Genomic DNA, 8,596 nt, shown 5'->3' with positions numbered 1-8,596 from the left:
CAAATCTCTTAACGGAGTGCATACTTCATTGTATGTTTGTAAATCCTCTATAATGTAGTTATGCTCTGATACCACTTGATAGAGGTACGCTCTGATACCACTGACGAAGGGCCACACCACCCTTACCAACTCATGACAAAGAATGCAACAAGATCTCTCAAGATCCAATCCAAACCCAAGCTAGTCCAGATCCACACTCTAGTAGAAACCTCTAAGATCTCAACTTGTGCTCGCAAGCCACCAAGCAACCTCCTTGTTTCTAAATCACAGCCACTAGCTCTTCTCCAACTTTATCCAAGATCCAAGTGTAAACTGCCTCACATTCAGCGCTCTGTCTACACACTCACAACTCCATCACAATCCTGCTGTAAACTACCTCACATTCGGCGCTCTGTCTACAAACTCAGGAAAACTCACTCTTCACTTTATCCTCTCTTTCACACCTTGAAGCCTTCCAAGCTTTCCAAGCTTCTACTTCCCAAGCTACTCCTTCTCGAGCTTCTCCTTGAGCTTCCACCTCTCAAGCTTCTCCAAGCTTCTCCTTGAGCTTCCACTCCTCAAGCTTCCCCTTGAGCTTGATTAGAAATGCTCATATGCTTTGCTTAAATAGGCACTTACCACCCCATGCATGATTTATCCACAAGCTTCTAGAATTCCTCCAAAACCTTCTACAACTTCCACAACCTTCTACAATATCCACAACTTTCTACAATATTCATAACTTTCTAGAATTCTACCCACACACCTTGATAAATGAAATGACAACCTTTTTTTTTTTTTTTTTTTCTATTATGCCACCTATGCACCTCGAAAATAGAAATCCTCTTTTCCTTTCTTTTCTCCTTTTTCCCTTTTTTTATTTTTTTATTATTTCTCCTCTAATTTTTGTCACTTTCTCTCTCCTCCAGATTTTTTTTTTTTTTTCAATTTTTTTTTTTTCCAATAATTTTCCCATGAAAGGTGCTCCTGCATCACTCTAACAAGGTGGACCTAGCAGTCCTTTGTGCTCCTAACAGGGCAGATCACCAAAAGTGGTCAATGTAAGCCTTAACAGGCCAACTTTATGCTGCAATATTGAAGTTTTGTGGGTATCATCCCAACCCCAGTTTTACTTTCTATTTGGAAGGTCTCTAGGTCACCAAAATATTGTGTTCTTTTGTGTGATGAATGTTTTAACTTTTAGTATTAATGCATGTAGTAGCATAGATTGATTTGTGGCAAATTTAAAAGGAAGAATTTAAAGTTACTGATTCACCCTTCTCCTCTTAGTAACTTGTCATATCTTGAATATTCCCAATAGTCCTAAAAGTTTCTCATGATCCTAAGAATGCTTAATCTTTTAAATAACCAACTACTTCTAGGATTTCCAACTATGACCTTGTCAACCAACTCCAACATAAATTGTCTCAAATTTCCATTTTGAGTTATTAAAATTATCCCCCTTTGCACAAGGATATCCTGGAAAAATCTCTATGTCCTACCAACGTTCCCATAGATATTGATGCAAAACGATTCCAAGCTATGGTGAAACATATCTCTTCACCTCACTACATCATCTTTTTTGAATAAGATGGCCAAGCTCTCAGTCATCCCCACAACCTTACTCTCTGTGTCAAAGTCCAAATCTACCATACTTGCATTCGTTGAGTCTTGATAGACAATGGTGCAAGGTTGAACATCATTTCATTTAATGTGATGCAATAGTTAGGCATGTCCAAATTTTCCATTGACCCTAGGCACAAGATCACTACAAAAGCCTATGATGAGGTCGAAAGACCTTCCAAAGGTCTAATTGTGCTTCCAATCAAAGTTGGTCTAGTTGAGAAGGATGTCATTTTCCAAGTCCTAGACATACCACTTGCATACAATTTGTTATTGGGATAACCATGGATTCATGACATGCAAGGAGTACCTTCTACATACCATTAGTGCATCAACTTCCCTTTCAATGGTACTAAGATACTTGTCCCTAGTGATAACTCAATGTCTATCAATACAATATCTGCTACAAAAACACTGGTTCCACATAATCGCTCTTCTCATGAGCTAACACCATCCTTTATAGAGTGTGAATAGAAATTGAAAATGATGAACCTTGGTATGGGTGAATACACTCTAGACTCTATTGCTACTTTAACTATTTCCCCTTGGTATTATGGGAAACCCTCTACCAAAACGAAGCCTTCCACTTCTGCAATGACTCTTTTTGGCACCTTTGTCCAATCTTCAGTTCCTCTACAAGTAGAGAAAGAAGAACAAGCAATTAAAGATTAGATCTATCAGGAATAGGAAGATGAGGAGGAAGTCACAATCACTACTCCCATTTCTCTTAAACACTATGGAAAAAGATATAAATTTCCTCCAAACATGAGCTATTAGGGCCACAAGTCCTTAACTAGTAACAAAAAAGCTCTAGTTGAACCTTTAAGTCATACTCAAGGCCTTGATACTCGAGATACTATTGGCCTAGTTTTTGGGTTAGAAGATGACATACCAACATTTGATCAAAGTGCACCCATGTCTAGTGAATTGAAGGATGATAATCCTCCCTTTGTTGCTACCACTTCATAAGTTGAGGACTTTATGCCTATAAATTCTCTCATTTGGGGAGAAGAAACACTAACTAACAGTAATGAAGTTGAAGCTTCCTCTTCTCAAAAACCAGAACAAGATGAATCCAACCATGAAGACATGAACAAAGGACGAATTAGATAAAATATTTCTCATCTAATTGCTAGAGATTAGAGTACAAACTCTCATGAGTATGAATGGGAAAGCCTGTCAAATGTGTCTTGTGAGCTAGAAGTGGATGTCATTCATGCCTATGCAACCTAACTGAATGTAGTCGAAGAGTCTACTATAGATCATATGAGTTTGGCTCACAACATGCTTTAGTGGATCACGTTGGTCCCTCTAGGTCTATTCCTAATCTAGACTCCTTTGCAATGTTCACTATAGGCTTGACTTCACATGTCACCAAAGATTACTCTTTTTGTATTAACAACCTTGAAGGTTCCACATCACTCTCATTGATTCAACCTGATCTCATAGATTGTTTAGTTCAAAATCAAAGACCTAAAATACCATCTTTTCAAAATGACTAAGATTGCTTGTTACCTAAATGACATTGAACCCATTACTTCTTCTGCCAATGAACCCATGGTTAACATGACAAAATCAGATATCAAGTACCTTAATCATAAAATTAAAAGAAAAAACAAGTGATCAAATGGTGAAAACAACATTGTGATAGTATCTAAACCTTAAAAAAGTAAAAACAAAGACATATCTAATAGTGAAAACCTCCTTAAGGCACCTATGGATAAGGTACTTGGTAGTCTACCAAGCTATTTTTAGGAGACATCTTCAGTTCTCATTGAACCTACATATCCTATCAACTTGGGGATAGAGGAATCTCCTAAAATTATCCATGTGGCTCTATCATTGTCAACTGAGGAAAAGGAGAATTTTGCCAAATTCTTTCAAGACAAGAAGATCAATTTTGCATGGACGTACTCATATATGCCAGGGCATAACATAGATCTTATCATGCACCATTTATTTATCCCTCCTAATGTAAAACCTATTAAACAAAAGCTAAGGAAGATGCATCTACATGTAGCCCTCTTGGTCAAAGTAGAGTTGGAAATACTCCTGAGTGCAAACTTTATTAGAGCTATTGACTATGCAGAGTGGATTTCCAATATTGTACATGTGTCTAAACATGATAAATTTATCTGAGTTTGTACTAATTTTAGAGATCTAAACAAAGCATGCCCCAAGGATGACTTTTTGCTACCAAAAATAGACATGATAGTGGACATGAAGGCGGGTTACAAAATGTACTCTCTCATGGATGGCTTTTCTAAGTATAACCAAATTAAGATTACTCCAACTAATCAAGAGAAGAAAAGTTTTACATTTGCCTAGGGTACTTTCTAATAGAATGGCATGCCTTTTAGTCTCAAAAATGTCAGTGCCACCTATCAAAGAGAAATGACCACCATATTCTATGATATAATGCATAAAAATATGGAAGACTATGTTGATGACACACTAGCTAAGTCTAGAAAATGAGACACACATCTTGAAGACCTTAGTCTGATATTAGACTATATGGAATAATTTCAACTTAGGCTAAACCCAAAGAAGTGTACCTTCAATGTCACATCTCAAAAATTGCTAGGCTACATTATCTTAGCAAAAGGCATTGAGGTAGATCCTAAAATAGTCCAAGCTATCATGTAAATGCCTCCTCCAAGAAATATAAGTCAACTTAGAAGTCTACAAGGATGTCTACAATCTGTAAGGAGATTCATTTCTTAGTTGGGTGATAAAGCTCAATCTTCTAATAAAACATTCCATAAAGGCTCTACTCATATCTAGAAACGACAAATGTTAACAAAGTCTAGACCAAATCAAAAGGTACTTGGCTAAACCTCCAATTTTGATGCCACCCATTCTAGGAAGACCCTTGATTTTGTACATCTCAGCTACAGCCTCTTCTCTAGGAGCATTATTAGCACAAATTGATAAGACTAGTAAAGAACGAGCTATATATTACATCATTCAAACTTTAGTAGCTTATGAAATGAACTACACTAGCATTGAGATAGCTTGCTTTGCAATGATCTTTGCTTCTCAAAAACTATGACATTACACATTGGCACATACAGTTCACCTGATTACTAAAATTGATCCTTTGAAATATTTATTGAGAAAATTTGTGCTTACTGATCATCTAGCTAAATGGATGATGATTCTTTCAAAATTTGACATTTAGTATGTCGAACATAAAGTCATTAAAGGGCAGGCCATAGCTAGCCAATTGGTTGATTTTCCACTAGAGGATACGACACCCATGCAAATTGAGTTTCTAGATGCCTCAATTATGTACATCACTAAGAGAACTTGGAAAATGTTCTTTCATGGTTCTCAAACACAGAACGGGGCTGGAGCAGGTGTTTTTTTATTTCCCCTCATGGATATACAATCCCAAAATCCTACAAAATCTTATACACTTGTGCAAATAACATTGCAGAATATGAGGCATTAACAAATGGGATCAAAATGGCTCTTGAATGGAGAATCACTTAATTGCACATCTATGGAGATTCTCAACTTGTTATAAACCAAGTGAACAATGAATATCAAACAAAGGATGACAAGTTGATACCTTACAAGAAGTTGATAGATGTTCTAAGGAACTATTTGACTTTTGTGAAATTCCAGCAAATTCTTGGAGCAAGAAACAAGGCTACCGATGCTATGACCACTTTAGGATCTATCCTCTAACTACAAGAACATGAATCACGATTTTAGTTCCCAGGGAAAGAATAATATCATCCTGCCTATGATTCCTTAGATAACTAGGTGATCTGCACTATTGTAGGTCATGATTCCTCCCACTATGTGGCTATATTATCTTGTGTGATTAGGTTATTCTTGAAACCCTCACATGCAACCAAAAATTCTAACTCCTCTACAATGCTTCACATTACACTTTGGTCTCTGGTGACTTGGATAGGAAGAGTCGAGATGGAACATTACTTAGGTGTTTAGAGCTAGAAGAGTTTGAAAAGGCACTCGTTGAAGTCCACGATGACATTTGTAGGGCACATTCTAATGGCCTTGCACTTGCCCAAAAACTACTTAGGGTGGGTTATTACTGGCCAACCATGCAAGCTGATGTCATTCGTTATGTCAAGTCTTGTCAAAAATACTAATACATTAGGGGTGCATTTGCAACATCAATTTGTGACAACGAGAAAATGAAAAGCATTTTTGGCTCTTTTTTTTCAATTATAACCCGACAACGTCGCAATTGCAATGTTAACAGGATATAAGGAAAAAAAACAAAAAGCGTGTTGGTCATTTGGGTAATTTTTATTTACGAATGCATCTCTGCGGTCTGTGGCACGAAACCAGGGCATTGTACATTCAGAATCCATCTCTAGGGTCTGCGGCAAAAGGTATGGATAGAAAATTTATGAAGTTAAAATCTTCTTGTGCGAATTTGCTAGTCAAAATCTCTAAAGATGCACCAATGTAATAGGTAATAAAGCCTAGTCACGAGCAGTTAAGGGAATTTAGTCTTTGCTTTTCACATAGGTCACTCACTATAAGTAGAAGAATTCTAAGCCTTCAAGTTACAAACAATTCAAACGTCCAAGTTGTTTCTTTCCTCTCTAAATAGGTAGAGCAAACATCTATTTTGATTCTTTACAAGTTTGTGAACTACAAATACAATGGATAGGTCATTCATTAAGGAATTGATAGTCCTCTTCATTTTCATGTCTTGTGTTCTAAATATTTCTGGCAACCGCAATCTCAACACCCATTTGGCAGATAAGAATAATCATGCAAAGTTGAGTGCCCTGAGGGTGGATGAGATAGAGTCACAGTGTGCATCATCACATCCAAATTGCGAAGGCCAATTTCCAGAGAAAAGATGTTGTCGACACAATAAGAAGGCTTATAAATCGACTGCATTGTTCTCTGCAACTCGACTTTGGGTTCAATTCACAGGTACCTTTGTTTATTAATTTATATATGATTCATTGCTATGTTTTCCCAAGCTTTTAATAGGGCTGCATAAAAGACCTTTTACTAACGTTGTTTTAAAAAAAAATCCATGTTTTTCTTAAGAGGTTTTCTGTTCCAAGCTTTGGCATTTCAGACGTTTCCTAGACATATTATAATTAATTTTTCTCTAACAATCTCAACAATGAATTTTAGTATCATACAAATTATTTATACCTAAAATCATAGATTGTCCTGCAAAATCTGTCGTCTGCATAGCCTGCAATTCTTGGACATTATTTTTGTACTATTTTCTCTCTGAGATAAAATAGTTTCATTTATTCACAAGAATTCTGATTTTACCAATTCACTTATTTTTCTCTTAAAGGTTATCATTTCAATTTATGCAATCCCAACACAGTGAGAGAATTCCATCAAAAAGTGTTTAAGAGTTATGATATTGCTATCAGGATTTAACTGTGTGATTTGACTTGCTGTGGAAATTATCTCCCACTTATCAAGTGTTTAAGAGTTCTCATAAACTCTTCACAGATTTCTTTCAAGTGGGGTCTCTTTGCAGTAGATACATTTTGTAAAACAGTATGTGGCATATGACACTACAAACTTGGAAATTTGTAGTTATGCTCTCTTTATTAAAGCTCTTAGGTATCACACTTACTCCCTGCTCTATTCCCCACCTCAACGCAACCTACAAAGAACATGCAAGGCATTATAATAAGAATGTGCAAGAAGACAATATATGGACTGACATTCAAAAAAAAAATTTAAAAATTAGTTATTATGGATCTTTGGTTTATTTGTGAAGTTAAATGTTTTTAAAAGAGTCTATTTGAAATCAAGTCTTCCTAAGTATAAGACTCCAACATAAAAAATGAGGCAATTTGACTTTATAGATAAAATATCCTACAAAGGACAATAGAACTATATACCTGTGCTATAGACTTTCCATGCTTTTGAGCAATTTCTTGAACAACAAGATTGTCCATCATCGCATTGGTTCCCCATACAGTGTTGGGAGCTCCAAAAGGAGAATATGTTGATACGTGGATTTTCATCTCACTACAATACTTTCTTAACTTTTTCTGTTGCCACATTGGGTGCATCTCTACCTGCCATGTATTCCACCACTTTTGGTCAATTTCTTATATATTTTGAACAAAATGAAGATAATTAAACTTGGAGAAAATATATATAAGCAAACTTTGTGAAAAACTATAGTAGAAAAAATTGAAAACAATGCAACATTACTTGATTCACAGCATGAGGAATTTTGGCATATTTCAACAAATCTTCAATCTTTTTAGAGGAAAAATTGCTCAACCCAATAGCTTTGGTGAGACCCAATTCAAATCATTTTTCCATGCCTTGCCATGTAGATTTGATATCCAAAGGCAAAAAGTCTTCCTCCCTTGGCGGATGGGTATGTCCTTTCCTTAGCCTTACAGGCTCATGTATCAGATACAAGCGTATAAGGAGTAGTACATCAGCAAATAAGCATATACAACAATGTTTATATTATGATCAGATAGATAAAGAAGAATGAGTGCAGCATATAAGGAGCAGTACATCAGAAAATAAACATATGATACTGTCAACATTTCCTTTATAGAAATCTTTAGATTTCTAAGGATGTAAAATTTGTCTCAAGCACCTTTTACCAAATAAACTTCGAAAACACAATAAACTAATCAAATAAAAGCTACATAAGTATGCATTGATCACATAAGAATAATTAAAAGATTTTGATCACATATTAACTCTATTGAGGGTACTACTAGCTTCCAATTCCACTTGGAAGAAGTTTTGTTAAAGTTTTTAATGGTCTTGACATTGTTTATCACCACACTTATCATTTTTCTTGATGGTACCTCTAGTTCTTGTGTTGAGACCAACATCCCCCTTAGTAGTCATCATAGAACCAAAACCAATTGCGACATGTATGCAAAATGTGGAAATATAGACGAGGCACATGAACTCTTTGATGATTGTCCATGCTTAAACATTTAATGTCATTATGGTTATATGAATGGATTCTTTGCCTTAGAACACTATC

The 8,596-nt window shown here is 35.8% G+C and overlaps 1 pseudogene across 1 annotated transcript; it reads right to left on the bottom strand.

Annotated features, from left to right (window-relative positions):
• Positions 1–5,798: 5,798 nt before the first annotated feature.
• On the bottom strand, positions 5,799–8,002 carry LOC149567785 ((1S)-1,7-diacetoxy-luvungin A aldo-keto reductase pseudogene; annotated as a pseudogene). Its single transcript, XR_016361415.1, has 4 exons — positions 7,792–8,002; positions 7,473–7,652; positions 7,148–7,231; positions 5,799–5,960 (listed from the first exon to the last, which is right to left on the bottom strand). The product of XR_016361415.1 is annotated as a (1S)-1,7-diacetoxy-luvungin A aldo-keto reductase pseudogene (transcript).
• Between the last annotated feature and the right edge of the window lie 594 nt (positions 8,003–8,596).

The sequence above is a fragment of the Cupressus sempervirens genome, chromosome 3, assembly GCF_028749045.1.
Source record: "Cupressus sempervirens isolate cs-2001-9-10 chromosome 3, ASM2874904v1, whole genome shotgun sequence".
Lineage (NCBI taxonomy): Eukaryota > Viridiplantae > Streptophyta > Pinopsida > Cupressales > Cupressaceae > Cupressus > Cupressus sempervirens.
The sequence above is the reverse complement of the archived record's forward strand: the minus strand, read 5'-3'. Positions and strand labels throughout refer to the sequence as shown.